General features: G+C 45.9%; 1 long non-coding RNA gene across 1 annotated transcript in view; it reads right to left on the bottom strand.

Moving 5' to 3' along the window:
- The window catches only part of LOC106732083 (uncharacterized), a 469,210-nt gene that overhangs the window by 234,263 nt on the left and 217,832 nt on the right, over positions 1 to 17,115 (bottom strand). Inside the window, exon 7 of the long non-coding RNA XR_016349643.1 lies at positions 11,629 to 11,777. This is a non-coding gene — a long non-coding RNA (uncharacterized LOC106732083). The remainder of the gene's footprint in view (positions 1 to 11,628; positions 11,778 to 17,115) is intronic.

Below are 17,115 nucleotides of genomic sequence, written 5' to 3' on the forward strand. Positions count from 1 at the left end.
GTCTGAGGTGGGGGCCCCATCCGAGGAGTGATGCTTCGTTCATAAGCTGCATTGTTGGCTGAGGATGGTGGAAAGGTATTCCTGACATCAGATTGTTGGAAACGGTGCACCAGGCTAGTGACGTTCTGACCTGGGAAGGTATTGCTACTGTCCTGTAGACATTGCGAGTGTTAGGAGGGCACATCCTTGGCATCCAGTGCTGAAGGCGCCGAAAATGTAACCTTGCGTGCTTGGCGACGTAAGTCGAGGACCCCATATGCCCCATGAGCTGTAGGAATTGTAATATGGAGACCTTCGGGCTGGTCAGCAGCACCTGAATCAAATCCTGAATTATTTGGAATCTGGTTATTGGTAAGAAGGTTTGTCTGGTGATGGAGTCGAGTTGGGCCCCAATAAACTGTATTGATTGCTGGGGATTCATAGATGACTTTGGAACGTTAAGAATGAGACCCAATGCTTCAAAAACTGCGCTTGTGGTATTTGTGGCATGAAGTGCCTCTACAGATGACGGGGCTCTGATTAGGGAGTCATCGAGATAGGGAAAAGTTATTATACCAAGGTGGCGAAGGTATGCCATAACTACAGCTACGGACTTGGAGAAAACCCTTGGAGCTGACAAGAGACCAAAAGGCAAGACCTTGTGTTGAAAATGGTCTGCACCGATTTGAAAACGTAAGAATCATCTGTGGGCTGGGTGGATGGCCACATGAAAATAAGTGTCCTGGAGATTGAGAGACATGAACCAATCTCCACCCTGAAGTGCTGGGATGATTGTAGCTAGGGTGACCATGCGGAATCGCTGTTTCCGGAGGTAGTGATTGAGACCCTGGAGGTCTAATATTGGTCTCCAATCCCCCGACTTCTTTTCTGTTAGAAAGTATTGGGAATAAAATCCCCTGCTCCTGAATTCGTCTGGGACCATCTCTATTGCTCCAATGTTGAGTAGACAAATAGCCTCCTGCCTGAGCAGGGGCTCATGAGATGGGTCCCTGAAGGGGGAGAGGGATGGGGGGTAGCAATGTGAATGGAATGATGTAGCCTAGCTGGATAGTCTGGAGGACCTATTTGTCGGTCATAACATGGGCCCAGCGTTGAAGGAAAGGTCTCAAATAGTGATGGAAGACCGTATTTGAAGCACAGGCATGATTGCTGATGGGAATGGTTCTCAGTCCTTCGACGGAAGCATCAAACCTGTTGCCTGGTGTTCTAGTGGGTGGACGCTTTCGGTGGGGATCGCTTCCTCTGCTGGAGTTGTCTGCCTCGTTGTTGCTTGTGAGGTCTATATGCTGGTGATTGATGAAGGAAGGGTCTCTGTCTCTGGTACGGAGTGTATCTTTTCCAGCGATAAGGCGGTGTGTACGTTCCCAGTGTCTTAAGGGTCGTCCTGGAGTCTTTCCCTGAATGGAACAGATGATCAGTCTTTTCTGAAAATAGATGCCTGTCAAAGAGGAGGTCCTCAACCCTTGGCAGAAGGTCTTTAGGGGCAGATGACTGCTGTAACCAGGATGCTTTGTGCATGACAACTGAGGTAGCTGTTGTATACACCGCAGTGTCAGCAGTGTCTAGGGCTATATGTAGAGCCGTCTTGGAGGCTGCGTATCCCTCCTGGACTACTGCCTTTAGGATGTCCCTATTGGCTTCGGGAAGGTGTTCTAGAAGTGGCACAATTATCAAAATTATGGTTAGCCAGTAACGTGGAATAATTAGCCATCTGTAGTGTCAGTGTTGCCAAAGATATACTTTTCGGCCAATCAAGTCCAGATGCTTGCTATCCTTATCAGCAGCAGTGGTTTTGTGTAGAGGCACTTTTGCCTTCTGCTGTACTGCATCCACAACCAATGAGTTAGGCTGTGGACGAGTAAAAAGAAACTCCATCCCTTTTGAGGGGATAAAATACTTTTTGTCCGCTTTTTTGCTGGTGGGCGGAATGGATGCTGGTAGCTGCCAGATGTCATCTACTATTTCAAGGATAGTGTCATCAAGTGGTCAATTCTGTCCTGGTGTGATTGTTTAATGTTGTGTAGGAGATGGTGATGTTTTTGTTGTACTTCCCAAGTTGCACCCGTTGACTATCCGCGACTTTTGAAAAGCTGTTGAAGTTGGTGCAAATAGCTGGAAGGGGAGATATCACCCTGGAAGACTGCCTTGTCTGGGGACAAAGAGGAATAGTCCATACGGGGATTGACATTCCATACGCTCCTGTGTAGAAGGAGGTTGTTGTACATCCCTAGGATGAGGTGGGACCCCCAATGGGGTCGGTGGTCTTGAAGATGGGGGAGGTGATGAGCGCTCCTCGACGACCGAGGAATGGGAGCTGTGAGGTGAAAGGGATGGTGCCACCTGCCAATGAGGCGAATATGAGTGGCGATGTGCGATGAAGACCGGTGATAACGGTATGGTGATCTGGAATAACGTGATCTTCTGTAATAGTCTGAATGGGTCAATAAGGTGGGTGAACTGAGCAAATGGACCTTCCCATATAGTGTGTGGTGTAACTAGGTGATCGACGGTCATGGTGGTAATGGTGCCGTGATTGTGAAGAATGATGGCATCTGTGAAAGTACGCCGGCGAACGTCTCAAGAACGATGAAAATGGTGATGGTAGCTCTGGTGAGAATTCAGGGCTGGGTGACAAAGTTGGCTGCTTGCTAGCCCTATGCTGGGTCACTATAATCTGAGCAGGCGGCGAGGAAGCCAGGGTGGAAATTGTAGTGTGAGGAACAAGTTCCACTGTGACTGTAGCCAGTGGAACAGGTGAGTATGTAGCTGCAGAAGGGCATCCCAGTCCCGGTCAGCGTCTCGGTGCTGGCAAGCGGCTCAGCACCGGTAAACATCTCAGCGCTGGTGAAGTTCTGGATACTGGTGATTGTCTCGGTGCTGGCAATCGTCTCAGTGCTGGTGAGAGCCTCTGTGCCGGGGGACAAATTGGTGCCAGCAAGCATCTTTATATTGGAGAATGACTCTGTGCTGGGGAACATCTCGGTGCCGGCAAGCAGCTTGTACTGGCAAGCTGTTCGGTGTAAGGGGGCGTTCTGGTGCCGGGAAGCCTCTGAGGGTAGGCAATGTTCTCAAGGCTATAGATGCTGTTGGTGCTGAAAGGGACACCGGTAGAACAGAGAAAGCGGAGCCCAATACCAATGGGCTTGGAGCCGACTTGCTTCAGCTTTGCTTTGACTTCTCAGGACATGCCTGAGGTGCCTGGCTTGTCGCCGACGCCCATCCAGGAGGAAGGGACCAGGAAGGAGATGGTCTCTTCTTCCTCTTCGTGGGCCGGTCTACAGGCCCCAAGGGTTGAGGTGGCTGGGGATCAGTACTTTGCAGCTGTAATGCACTGTCAAAAAGGAGCATTTTTAAGTGAATGTCTCTGTCTCTCCTTGCTTGGGCTGTGAGCTTCGAGCAGTGGGGACATATCTGTGGGATGTGGCCTTCCCTGAGGCATCTAATACAGAGGGAATGGCCATCGGAGGCGGGCATTGCCTCGCGGCAAGAACTGCATTTTTTGAAGCCAGGTGATCCTGGCATTTTGGTTAACTAACTATTTACAGAACTACACTAAGAAGAAGAATTTTTTTTTAATAACTATGACTACTGACTAAATAACAACTAACACACACCTAACAACTATTGAATTAACACATATACTCTCTGTCAGAGAGAGTCCTAACTCCGACCATGGATGAGTACGGTCAGGAGGACCTGGTGGGAGTTGGACTGTGCACACACAAACGGCGCGAAAAGGCACGAGCCGCACTTCATGCATGCGTGGTCCGGTGGACTACGTCTGGAAAAGATCTCCAATCTGTGGCATCGGGACAAGCCCGACACCTGTAGTGGAGCACCCACGGGACACTGCTCGAAGAAGAATGTGTTTGAATTACAAATAAATTAGTCCATATTCCTAACTTCAGATATAAAAATGATACATGCATATGTAACCCTTCTGCCAGGCTGAGCTAATAGCAGCAAGGGCCGGGTTCAGTATGTAGGGGTCTCCTCCCAACAACATAATACAACACGGGCTCGAACCCCAACCCAGTGACCTGGGAAATCTTACACACACTCCTGGGCGCCTCAAAGAGGCAATTCTTCCCCTCTCGCAAGCACAGAGCCTCGGTATAGCAGCAAATCTTTAATAACACGAGGTAACCGACATCACCATTGAAGTGGGAAAACACCACAATTCAGATTCATAAACCAAACATGAGCAAAGACCCACCCCCCAGTCACAAATCACCCAAAGTCCCCAAAAGTCCAATACCCCAAGAATCTCTGCCCCGGGTCAGTGCTACCCCAGGGTTCAAAAGTTCACCCAGCAGGGTTTTACCATCCCAACCTGGGTGGAATGGTGGAGGCGGGGGTTGATATACCTTATGTGGTCCACCAACAGCTCCACCTCTCTGTAGGGTTCTGCTGCCGCCATCAACGCGAGTCACTCCGCCACACTCCACCTGCTGTCCCGTGAGCCACTCCAACCATCACACGAACTGCTCTGCTCCACCAGCCATCTCAGTCCACGCCCCTGGCTGCCAGCCAGTTGTTCCTGAAGCTACTCCACTGGCCGCCTGCCCCCGCCAGTCATCCCCGCAAGCTGCTCTGCTAGTAGTTCAGCAGTATAGCACCAGGCTCCCCCACCCCCAGCAACAGTGATTTCAGCTCTTCTTCAGGATAGCACCAGGCTCCCCTCAGCACACAGTGATTTACAGCCTCAGTGCTAGTACTCATTGGCCCACAGTGAAGTCAGCTCAGCAGCTTGCAACTAGACTCCTAATGGAATCCAAATTAGCTCTGATATTCCACAGTGGAGAAGGTACAATTGGTGTTGTTTAGGCACTAAGAGAGGGCCACCCCACCACCAGGTACAAAGACCTATCCCCAGCCTCTCTCAACTTGACTGGGTTTGGAACCCATGCCCCTTTTCTAGTGAGTGCTACTTAGTTTATGGCGAATCCCTTTGTCATAAACAGTTCCACTATTCCACTGTCCTTGATTTACATAATCAGGGTAACAACACTTTATCCCCCCTGCCTCAATAACAGAGAGACTAGGGATCCCACAGTGGCCAAAGTGACCATTTGGGCTGCTGTGAGCACATACTAGGCGGGGTGGGTGTGCCTATGCAAATGAGATCAACCCCTAAAGACTTTTTGCACCACTCGCCACAATTCACCACCAGATGTCAGAATAGAGCTTATCCTGACCCTGCTTACACATATAAATAGAACTATCATAGTCAGTAAATCATAACCTTACCAATGATACCTTTCATGAGTTGTCTTGCATAAAGTACATCTTAGTCATATCATATCATAAGCATATTTTCCTAAATAATATGGAATGGAATGTCAGAGACTATTCATGGTTTGTATATAATTAGATTATGATTTTTTTTAAACCTCAATGATGTGGTTTGATTTTGCACATAATGGGATTTTCAGAGACTGAATAAATTGTGTATTAGTCAGATTTAAGGAATCATTCCATTCATCATAAGTCTGTTTCAAAATTTCAGTAGATCACAAGAGCTTTTATCAGCAATAATTAATCACAAGAAATTGCATATGTAGTTTACTTTAAAATAGTTTCTGTCACTATTATAAATGTAAGTAAGTCTTAGTCATGCAGTCAGAACTTGATTTATTATTAGGGAAGAGTCAAGTATCTCTATCTCTGTTAACTTATAGGGTAAAAAGCTTTTCATTTAGTTCAGTGGGTAAAATTCATATTCAAAAACAAAAAGAAGAGTATACATTTTGTGATGTGGGGGGATTTATTGTTTTGACAATGTTTAGTGCGTATTAGTTATTTTTTCCCCTTTCCCTCACCAAATACTATTTTTCAGTGTGTCATTCCATCGTGAAGTTTATGTTGCTGTACTTTATAGTTTCTCATGTGTTGAGCTTTATATCACGTGCCCATTAACAACTTAATTCATTTTCCTAAGGAATAGCACCTTTTGTGTCTCAGGCACAGTGAGAAGTTGTATTAATATAACAAGAATGGTTGTATTAATATAAGTGAACTATAAAGACCCAAAGAATTAACTGTGTTAGCATGTCCAATATTAAACAGTGTTCTGAGCTTGCTATTCAGAGACCTCAGATTGCTTAGTACCATGGCAAACACAGATTAAACATCATTTAACCTTTTATTAAAGATATGGGGAAGATGTAAAATCAGTTAAAGCATTTGAAATGTAAAGCATAAAGCGAGGCTTTCCTTTCAACAGCATTTTTTGCTCCCTTTCCTTTTAGCTGGAGAAAATCTTTAGGAAAAATAATCCTTACTTAAAAGCCTTTTTGACTTTCCCTTTTTTGGAGAAAAGAGAAGAAATCAATTGAAATGGGCTCTTGCTGTTGTTAAAGTCTGATTCCATTTCCTAGAAATTACACACATGCACGCGCAGAAAGAAAAAAGAACAGCAAAGCTAGAAAATGCAGCTTCTCTCTCTAGTGTTGACCCACAATCTCACTGCTGAAGAAACACAGATCTGGCGCTTGTTCTGATCAGTCATTTTGAGACGTGGCCAACATACATTGGAATTGGGCTGTTTAGGACATTGTTTTTATAGGCCTTTCTGATCACAGACTTGTAAGCAATGTTGCAAAATACAAGCTAGGCCAGCTAAGCCTGACTCTTAAAAGATGGAAGGAAAAAGGAGAGAGAAAAAAGAAAGAAGAAAAAGGTAGGGAAGGAAAAGAACAAAGTGTGTGTGTACTAAAGTCTCACATTCCAGGTTAAATCACTAAGCCTAATTCAGTCTGTCTCCCTTTCATACTTTTTCCCATCAACATTTTTAAGGTTATATGACACTTTATGAACTTTTAGTTACTCATTCCAGTTGAACTCACAGTTTATAAATGTGTTGGTCCCACTACCACAAGAGTCTGATCCCATGCAAGGAGAGGGGAGAAGCCACTCCAAAAGAAAAAGCACTAGGGAGGAGGCTTGACACATATTAGGGGAGAAGCCACATCTCTTGATTAGTAAGGAAATAAGTATCCTCTTTGTAATCTCTGTAATATGGCAAGCAAGATGGTTTTTAAAGTCTAAATTCCTGAAAAAATCTCTCATAAGACACTCTCAGGACTGTCAACATTTTAAGAGGAAACAGAAAACAAACAAAACAACAAATGACAGAGTTAAAACTTGCCAAAGTGTCTATGTTTCAGAAGCTGAACTTTAGTTGACTTTCAATGACATTAGGTACATGTGTTCATTGCTGAGTGAAGGTGTATTTCTAGCAGACAGGTGTCCATGCTAGCTTTAAGATAGCTAGCCCAGATAACACCACTACTAAAGACATGGTAGCACATCATGTACTCTGGTTCATCACCAATGAGCTCTTTAATTTTTCCCATGGGACACATAACAAAATTGTTATGTCTTGGTGCACATAACAAAATTCATGTGGCAGAGGTAGAGGCAAGGGGTGAAGAGTGAGGGAGGGTTAGAGTTCTGGATGAAGGTGCGGGGTCTGGGGTGAGGCTAGAGATGAGGGGTTTGGAGTATGTGAGGGGGCTCATGACTGGGGCAAAGGGTTGAGGTGTGGGATGGGGTGAGAGCTCTGGCGGGCAGTGCAGGCTCTTGGGTGGGGCCAGGATGAGGGGTTTGAGCTGCAGGCTGCCCCAGGGCTGTGGCAGGGAAAGAGGACTCCCTTAGCTCTCTCGCCATGCAGAAGCTCTTGAACTGGGGGAGAGGTGCCTTTCCCCACCATGGCAGGTCAGAGGCTTGGGCCAGGGGAGAAGTGCCTCAATCCACTACAGCCCTGACAGCCTGCACAGGTTTTGATAGGCTGCTGTGTGGCTGCATAGCATTACAGCTTAGAGAGAACTTAGTGCATTTCCCAACTACAAGACCGCTGGACACTCCAGATTCACGCTAAGGTTGCTAGCCCATGCTGATGACACATCTTCACTACTATTGCTAGCCATGCTATCTAGATTAAAGCTACCCTGGGTATACCTACCTGTGCTGCAATCATTAAAGTGAAGACATACCCTTAGAATGAAATCTAGCTCTATTGAAGTCAATGGCAAAACTCTCACTCACTCTTAAGTGACTTATGGCTTATCAACATTGCACATCAGAGTGATCTGTATAGACTCTGCCAACATTCTCTAAAAGGGACCTAGTGTATGTTGATATAGTCCTGTCTGAAGTTAAGTTAATACAAACTAAAGCACACTGCCAAGATCTACACTGGGCAATTAGAGCATAGCATGTTAGAGCACTATATCAATCAGGTATCTCAAGTGTGCTTTGCTGCACTGTATCATAGAATCATAGAATCATAGAATAATAGGACTGGAAGGGACCTCAAGAGGTCATCGAGTCCAGCCCCCTGCCCTCAAGGCAGGACCAAGCTCCGTCTACACCATCCCTGACAGATGTCTATCTAATCTGTTCTTAAATATCTCCAGAGAGGGAGATTCCACCACCTCCCTTGGCAATTTATTCCAATATTTGACCACCCTGACAGGAATTTTTTCCTAATGTCCAATCTAAACCTCCCCTGCTGCACTTTAAGCCCATTACTCCTTATCCTGTCCTCAGTAACCAAGAGGAACAAATTTTCTCCTTCCTTCTTGTGACACCCTTTTAGATATTTGAAAACCGCTATCATGTTCCCCCTTAATCTTCTTTTTTCCAAACTAAACAAGCCCAGTTCATGAAGCCTGGCTTCATAGGTCATGTTCTCTAAACCTTAATTAATCATTCTTGTCGCTCTTCTCTGTACCCTTTCCAATTTCTCCACATCTTTCTTGAAATGTGGTGCCCAGAACTGGACACAGTACTCCAGCTGAGGCCTAACTAGTGCAGAGTAGAGCGGCAGAATGACTTCACGAGTTTTGCTTACAACACACCTGTTGATACAACCTAGAATCATATTTGCTTTTTTTGCAACAGCATCACACTGTTGACTCATATTCAACTTGTGGTCCACTATGACCCCTAGATCCCTTTCCGCCATGCTCCTTCCTAGACAGTCGCTTCCCATCTTGTATGTATGGAACTGATTGTTCCTTCCTAAGTGGAGCACTTTGCATTTCTCTTTATTAAACCTCATCCTGTTTACCTCTGACCATTTCTCTAACTTGCTATAGACAAGCCCTAAGTCACTTTTGAAAATGGGACTTATTCATTTTTGGAAATTTCACTCTTCTACCTCCATTTGTGAGAATAAAGATATGTAACCCCCCTTTTTCCTCCCTGGATTACTCGGGAGCAGGTCACACTCACATATGTGCCTGGGTGCCTAGTGTTTTTAACATAAAAGGAGATCCTGAGTACCCCAGTGGTGATGTTTAGTTCGGGATTCCCCATCCAAACCCTTGCTGCAGTCCTTTGCTCCTAAAGAATATACAATGGCGGTGCCTCCACCTGGATGGCCCTGTTTATGGTGTGCCTTGGGAGCCTCCAGGAATACAATTATTCCAGTAATAACCTGGAACTAACTCTAAGACAACAATTATAAATAAAATATATCTAATTGGTTAAATTAGAATTAACACACCTTTACTTAACTTAAAGAAACCAGGTTTAACAGATTAAAAGTAAACAAAATCAATTAAAAAGTACACAGAAAGAAAGGAAACATATCCATCTAGTATTTACCCTGCCACCATTTATCTCACCCCGAGTGTGCACTCCTCTGGATTCAGAGTCCCAGACACTTGCTTGCATGGGTGCGCTTGAAGGTCTGCAGCTGGAGTGGAGACACACAGAACCTGCACAGTGCTGTCAGTCCAAGCTAAGCAGCCAGCTGCAAAATCCCTCTGCCACTGGAACAGGCCCTACCAAATGCCAGCACCTCTCTGGGCAGCCACTTTGGCTCTCATTGCACCCAGAGTCAGTTTGTCTTTTGTGCTCCATCCCAGGCAGCACTTTTCGAAACAGCCAAGTTACTCACAGTCACCTCCTGTGTAGGTTTATGTAAGCTCTTCCCAGCCATAGGCACAGCCAGGATATCTCCCCTCCAGAGACAATCAACAGCAGCCGCCAAAGCAGTCTGCTAGATCCAAGCCCCAGCAGTAACAGCCTCAGGGTTCGTCTAGACTGCAAGCTTCTTTCGAAAGAAGCTTTTTCGGAAGAGATCTTCCAGCAAAATCTTCTTTCGAAAGAGAGCGTCCACACTTCAAAAACAGATCAAAAAAGCGATGAGCTTGTTTGAAAGAAAGCATCCACACTCACTTGATGCTCTGTCGCATAAAAGGCCACCTGGAACCACTTCTGTCAGGGCATTAGGTCAGCGGTTACTTCCGGGTGCTGTTGCCTAAGTCTATCTGAGATGTGTGCTTAAAGGGACCCCCCTGGACAGCCATTTCTCAGGTTCTGCTGCTTGCTTGCCTACCTCTCTGAGGGACAGCAAAACTTTTGTAGTGTGTGCTTTGGTTGCCCAGCTTTCTTGAATGCCACAGCATTTTTTTCTCTTTTTGCCATGGAGCTGGAGCTGCCCGAGGCAGGCGATGGCCCCACACTGTAATGATGCAGCTTCTGCAACACTTTCAACAGATCTTCATGACAGTCCTGCCCCAGCTCAATTCAGAGCTCAGCACTGAGAACCTCTGTTTGGATGTGGGAGCAATGCCCTTGCCCCCGTATCTCATGGTTGAGAGGCAATTTTGGAGGCTGGACACCAGTTCCGACTGGTGGGACCACCTGGTGATGGAGCGATGGGACGACCAGCAGTGGTTCCAAAAATTCCTCATGTGGAAGGCCACCTTCCTGGAGCTGTGTGCCTGGTTCGGCCCTGCCCTTCAATGACAGGACACCCACCTGAGGCCCGCCATCCCCCGGAGAAGAGGGTCACATTGCTGTATGGAAGCTCACCACCCCCAACAGCTACAGCTCAGCAGGACACCAGTTCGGCGTGGGGAAATCCACCATTGAGGTCATCTTTATGGAGGTAAGGCACTCTCAGGGGACAAGAGGGACCCTCGGGAAAGGGGAGGGGGAGTAGGGAGTGGAGTGGGAGTAGGGGCAAGGCCCGCCCTCGCACAGAACTGCTGCCGGGGGTGGCCTCATGGGGCAAGCTCCTAGGGTCTTTGGAGGACAGGGGAGGGAGGTGGGCACCTCCCAAGGGCTCAGTCACCCCCTCTCATTCTCTGTTTTGTGTGTTTCTATGTGTCCTTCTGCAGGTGGGGAAGGCCATCAATTCCGTCCTGCTGCCACCTCAGAGACCTGGACCCCATCTTGGCCGGATTTGCTGCCCTTGGATTCCCAAACTGTGAAGGAACGATCGATAGGACACACATCCCGATCTGCACACCACACCATAGAGCAACCCAATTTATTAACAGGAAGGGCTACTTCTCCATGGTGCTGCAGGCTCTAGTTGACTACTGGGGACAGTTTTCAGACATAGGGTGGTCGGGCAGGACACATGATGCATACATATTTAGGAACTCTAGCATTTACTGCAGGCTGAAACATTCTTCCCCCAGCAGGACTTTGCAGTTAGGGATGTGCAGATGCTGACTTGCATCGTGGATGACGTGGCCTATCCACTGATGCTGTGGCTCATGAAGCCCTACACTTGCCACCTACACCTGAGCAGGGAACAATTCAACGTGCACCTGAACCGGGTTCGCATGCAGGTGGTGATTCTCACTCGGCATCATCACAAACCTTTTGGGCGACTGTTTGCTGCATGCCTCACAGGACTGCAATGTGCTGTCGCATGAGGTCATGGTGGATCTGCTAGTGCTTGCGGCTTCCCCAGCTTCAGTCAGCTGGCTGGGCTGGCATGGCTCACCCTTCAGCAATGGCTGGTCCATCTGTGGAGGACAAGAGGGAGAGGCAGTAAGTCATTCCTGCAGACACTGTTCCTGAGGGCATGCCCTCTTCTGTGAGCAGCAAGCAGCTGTCCTTGGAACAGGGGATGGTGATGTCCCAAGAGCAGGAGCCCTGTGGTGCCCAGGGGACCATCCTGCCTGCTTCTTCCCTCTGGACAAGCAGGCCAGGGAAGTGTTCAGCCGCAGTGGGCTCCCATGTGCAGGAAAGGGGCCTGAAGAAGCCTGCACACACACACACACTTGCACCTGGCAGCGCTGTCTGCGGGAGTGGGTGGTGCCTTGCACGTGCACGCATGGCCGTGTGCTATGTGCAACAGTCGTTGGTCTGCGTGGGGTCATGCGCGTGTCCTTGTGCTCAGTCTGCTTCTGGCAGTGCTTGGTGGGGGGAGGACGTCCCTCCCAGGGGTCAGACATGGGTGGGGCCTCTCCCTAGGCTGTGAGCAGCAGCCCATGTGTGATCCGGGACTGGCTCTGGAGACCACGTGTTGCACACTGCTGCTGCATGCTGTCCAGGACGAGCATGTTGAGTGATGATCACACCCCATCCCCTGGCTCTTGCCTCCCCCGCTCTGTGTGTGTGCCAGCCTGACAGCACACACCTGATGTTCCCTCCCTGGTGTCAGATGATGCCTGGGAAACGTCCAGGGCCTGGGGTACCTGCTCCATGCTGAGGGTGATGACACTGCCAGTGTCCTCATCCTGCAGCTGCTGTTGGTCATCCTCCTCCTCCTCCAGCTCTGGCTGGACGATCACGGGTGTCTCCAGCCCTGAGTCCACCAATAGGTGTGGGGACAGGGCTTGCCGACCACCCAGAATCTGGTGGAGCTCTGTGTAATAGGGGCAGGAGTGGGGTCCTGCCCCGGAGTGAGAGCTGCACTCCCTGGCCCATGCGTAGCCTTGCCACAGCTCCTTGACCTTGCTCCTCACTTGGCCGAGAGTGCGGGGGTGGTGTCCTCTCTGGGCAAGAGCCTTGGCCATCCAGCCATATATGTCTGTATTTCTGCAGCACGACTGGAGTTCCTGAAGGAACTCCTCCTCACCCCAGAGCTCCAGGAGGGCCCAGATCTCAGGCCCGGACCAGGATGGCACCCAGCGTTTGGTGCCCCTGGGTGGGTCCTGGGACCCCTGGGGCAGCTCCCTGGAAGGGTCAGGAGGGTCTTGGAGGGCTTGTGGCTGTGCCATGGCTGGTTCTTGCTGTGGCAGGGAAAGTCATGTGGTCAGGGTGCTGTTCTGAGGCCAGCTTCCTGACACAAGGCTTGCCCCAGGTGCCTGCAACTTTAAGAGGTGGCTGGAGACAGGAACTATAGAGCTGTGATTAGTGTGGATGGAGTGTCCACCAGGGCACCTGTGCTTTTTCCTGGAGGCCTGTTTTTTTGAAAGAACTGCCTCTTCTGTGTCTACATATGCCTTTTTCTGGAAAAGGTATTATTCCTCATAAATTGAGGTTTACAAATGTTGGAGAAACCCCTACATTCTTTCAATTTTCTTTCAAAAGAATGTGATTGCACTATGGACATAGGTGAAGTTTTTCTGAAAAAACCCTGTAGTCTAGACGCACCCTCAGTAACAGGCTCCAGCGGCAACACAACAGCTCCTGGCCTAGAAAAGGCTCCACACCAGCAGGTTGTATCCTCTCTTCAAAAATGGAACCGAGCCCAACTCTGTGTCTGCATAGCTTGGAAAAGGCACACTTCTCCCTTTTTCCCAAGGGCTCATGGGAATTGTAGTCTCTAGGGCTAGATTGCAGCACAAAGAATCCTCCCAGTAAAAGTCAGAGTCCCCTTTAATAAGGGGACTACAGATAGAAAGAGAAAGACATGAGATTTTCATCGACACAGGAGAAAGAAAATGCTATAAATCTGTTGTGTCAATGGTGTAGCATGCTATTGGGTATGCCTAGAGTTGTGAGTTTCTCTGCTTTAGCAACTGTATCATCTTCCTGCCACACCAGTATGTTTGCTTCACCTGCAAAATCCTCAAGGTTCTCCCTTGCCTTACAGGTAACAATATGACAACTCCAGCTCCCAATTCCTATCACTTTTCATTCACAGAAGGATATCATGGTTGCTGCTTTTTTCAAGAGTCAGATCATTACAACTTATTATCCGTATTTGGATAAATACACCCTTCCCTTCAAACACTGAGGATACGACTACACTATGAGCCTCTTGCAGAAGAGCAAATGCAAATAGAGCACTCATTTGTATATGTCACACTCTCATTTGCATTTCTTTTTCCTTTCTCTTTTGCGCAAGAGGTTTTTGCGCAAAAAAGCGCTGTGTAGATGTCGCCTTTTTGCACAAAAATCTTCTTTTGCCAAGAACCGTTCTTCCCCAAAAATGAGGAAAGAACGGATCTTGCTCTAAAGGGGGGTTTTGCTAAAAAATGTGCCATCTCATCTCACATCGTAGTGTAGACGTAGCCACAGTTTCTCTACAGTAAAAATAAAACAAGGATTTTTTTTAAAAACAGAAGCTTAGGTTAAGTGATACCAAGTAGCAGGTTTCAAGGTGGTTTCTCTTATCCACAGTCTCCTTTCCAACTTTCACATGCCAGCCTGTGCAGAATCCATCACAGAGATGCACTTGCTTGATTCCTTTGTCTCCTAATGTGGAATCTATAAAGACTCTCTGTGCTTCTTATATTCCAATCTGATTGTTTTTCTTACAAGATAAGAATATATCCTGGATATTCCATCTAATGATTCTCTCTGGGATGTCTCTTGAGTTCAAGACCAGGAAAAACCCTTTCTGGATTAACTTAATGGCTTTGTTTTCTGCTAATATGTAAACTGAAGTAAATCCACATTCCTTTGTCTAGGATAGACCTGTTTATTACCTTTACTTAGTCTAGACTGCCTGGTCTTATATGTGTTCTAGTAAGATAATATAGACAGAATTCATAATTTCACATGTTAGCACATGCATGTTACAATGATATTAATAACCAGAGTGTTATTAGTTTTCAAATGAAACCTCACAAAACACATTTTGTACCAATATCTTTGCAGTAAAGTGTAGGGTATGAATAAGGGATGCTTACAGTCACTGTTGGCAAATCTTAACATTAATTAAGGACCTGTTTCAATGCCCATTGAAGTCCATGAAAAGGGACCTGCTGATTTCAACAGGTATGGAATCAGACTTTTATGGTGAAGTGGCACACTGTACCAGTATGTACTAGAAGAAATTCTGAGAAATAATAACACAGGGCATTCATTAAAAAGTAAGAGCTCTGCAATGATGCGCAATGAGGTGGACATTAAACTTGAAGGCTTGACTGAGTGAAATCAAGATTTAGTGGCTTTCAAAGTGACAGCTCTCGAGTAAGTTTCTGAAATATGAGGACCAGGTGGTTCTCTGCTTCAATATATTATAATTATTTTTTCCCACATATAGAGCATTTTGAAGTGTGGTTTGCTGGTGATTTAATTGTGCTTTATCTTGGGTCAAGTGATTATAAACTATTGTATAACCCATTTCAGATTTTTTTTAAGTGGAGTTACCAGTTTCATGGAGACATTAAGAATATAGAAAATACAGCTGAAAGAAATTTTTACCAGTTCATCCTCTCCTGGATTGTCACCTGTCCATTCTGAGAATCAAATTGCCAAAAAAAATACTTGGTATGACTTTGCAGTCAGTGGTAAAACTGTTAATCAGACATTGCATATGAACACTTGCCTACGTTATTGATGTGTTCACATCTGAAGATGCTGGAAAAATATTATTTTTCTAACAAAACAGAAAGATTAGTTTCTAGAACACAAATGTGACACCTTGGGAAGTCAAACACAAGTTCACAGTGTAGAGAAGTGGTTCATTTCACCTGGATAAAGCAGAACTTTGAAACACAGTAAGCAGAAAAGGAATCATTGGTATTAAAGCAAAGCACTTTCAACAACTTATTTCCAGAAACTGTATGTTCTCATTTTGTCATTCAGTTAAAACAAAGCAATTATTGTTTTGCCCCATCTTTAAAATGGCCACATGATGTCTTTGTCTAAAATGACTTCTTATGAATGTGCGAGATTACAAATCCCATTCTTTTTGATTTTCACACTGAATATTAATCATATTTTGATGCTGCCCTATAATTAATCTTAGTGTAATTTTAAAGAATTCCTCTAGGATTCAAAGAAAAAAATGAGAAAAAAGCCTGATTCTGCTCCCAGTGAAGCAGTTACATGCAACTCTTAGACTTCAATAAAATCAGCAGGATCTTCCTGGTATCAATAGAGGTCAGTTTGTATATTGGCAGTGCATGAACAGAGCATGCTGTATAGAGATGGGTCCCAGAATGTGAGATACAGTATATAGTGAATGCATAAGTGTATATAAAGGAAGAGGTTCTCTGAGTAACTCTGGACATTGGGTACATTCTGGGCATACACACCCCTCTATGCTTGAGTCTTATCAGTGCAGCACAGCTTTCCTGGATGTATGAGTGACAAAATCTGAAGAAGACCTGAGTTTTGGGGAAGTGGAGAGGGAATTCCAACACCTTCTTTCATGGGTTCCTGGACCTTTTCCCTTAAGTTGATTAGCATATATATGTGTTAGTTACCATGGTATTCTTGTGGTTAAACATCTACTTATGTGCCTAACTTATGATATCTGAAGTTTGAATAAACAGATATCTTGTGCTTACCTGTCAGCAGTTTAGCAACACTTGCTTGTAGCACTGCTTATAGCATCTATCTTATAGCATCTTGTAATACAGTGTCATTGCTATCTTGTGACAGCTTCTGATCTAGGGTCACTTACAGTTAACTGCTCATGTCAAGACCTTAGTTTTTAGGTCTCAATTAGTTTAGCTAAACTATTGTCTTACAGGCCTGAGGACTGTAGGTCCCGTATTACAACTTTAATGCATAAATAATAAAAACAGTAATTAATTTAATATCTATATCCTAAATATACCTGATATTTTTCATCCTCTGCTACACAGGATTGTTTAAAACTTTCACATATTTATGCATATGCTAAGCCCAACTTCAAAATACATTGCAACAAACACTTTTGGCAATTACTATAATGAATGGGCTGCACAGTCCTGATGACTCCTTTCTGGAACAGCAAAGCTGACCCATGGGAAAACTCTTTTCTTGGCACCCTTTTTTTGTTTGTTTTTAATGTAAGAGCAGCTCACACAAACATCAGGAACCAAATAAGCTTTTGGCTTTTTATACTTCCTCTTCTTCCATGAGAATATTAGGGCAAGAGTATACATACAGGCAGTCCCCAGGTTACGCAGATCCGACTTATGTCGGATCCGTACTTACGAACGGGGCTTTTCTCGCCCGGGAGGAAGCGGGCGG

Source organism: Pelodiscus sinensis, chromosome 5 (genome assembly GCF_052426305.1).
Source record: "Pelodiscus sinensis isolate ZL-2025 chromosome 5, ASM5242630v1, whole genome shotgun sequence".
Taxonomy (NCBI): domain Eukaryota; kingdom Metazoa; phylum Chordata; order Testudines; family Trionychidae; genus Pelodiscus; species Pelodiscus sinensis.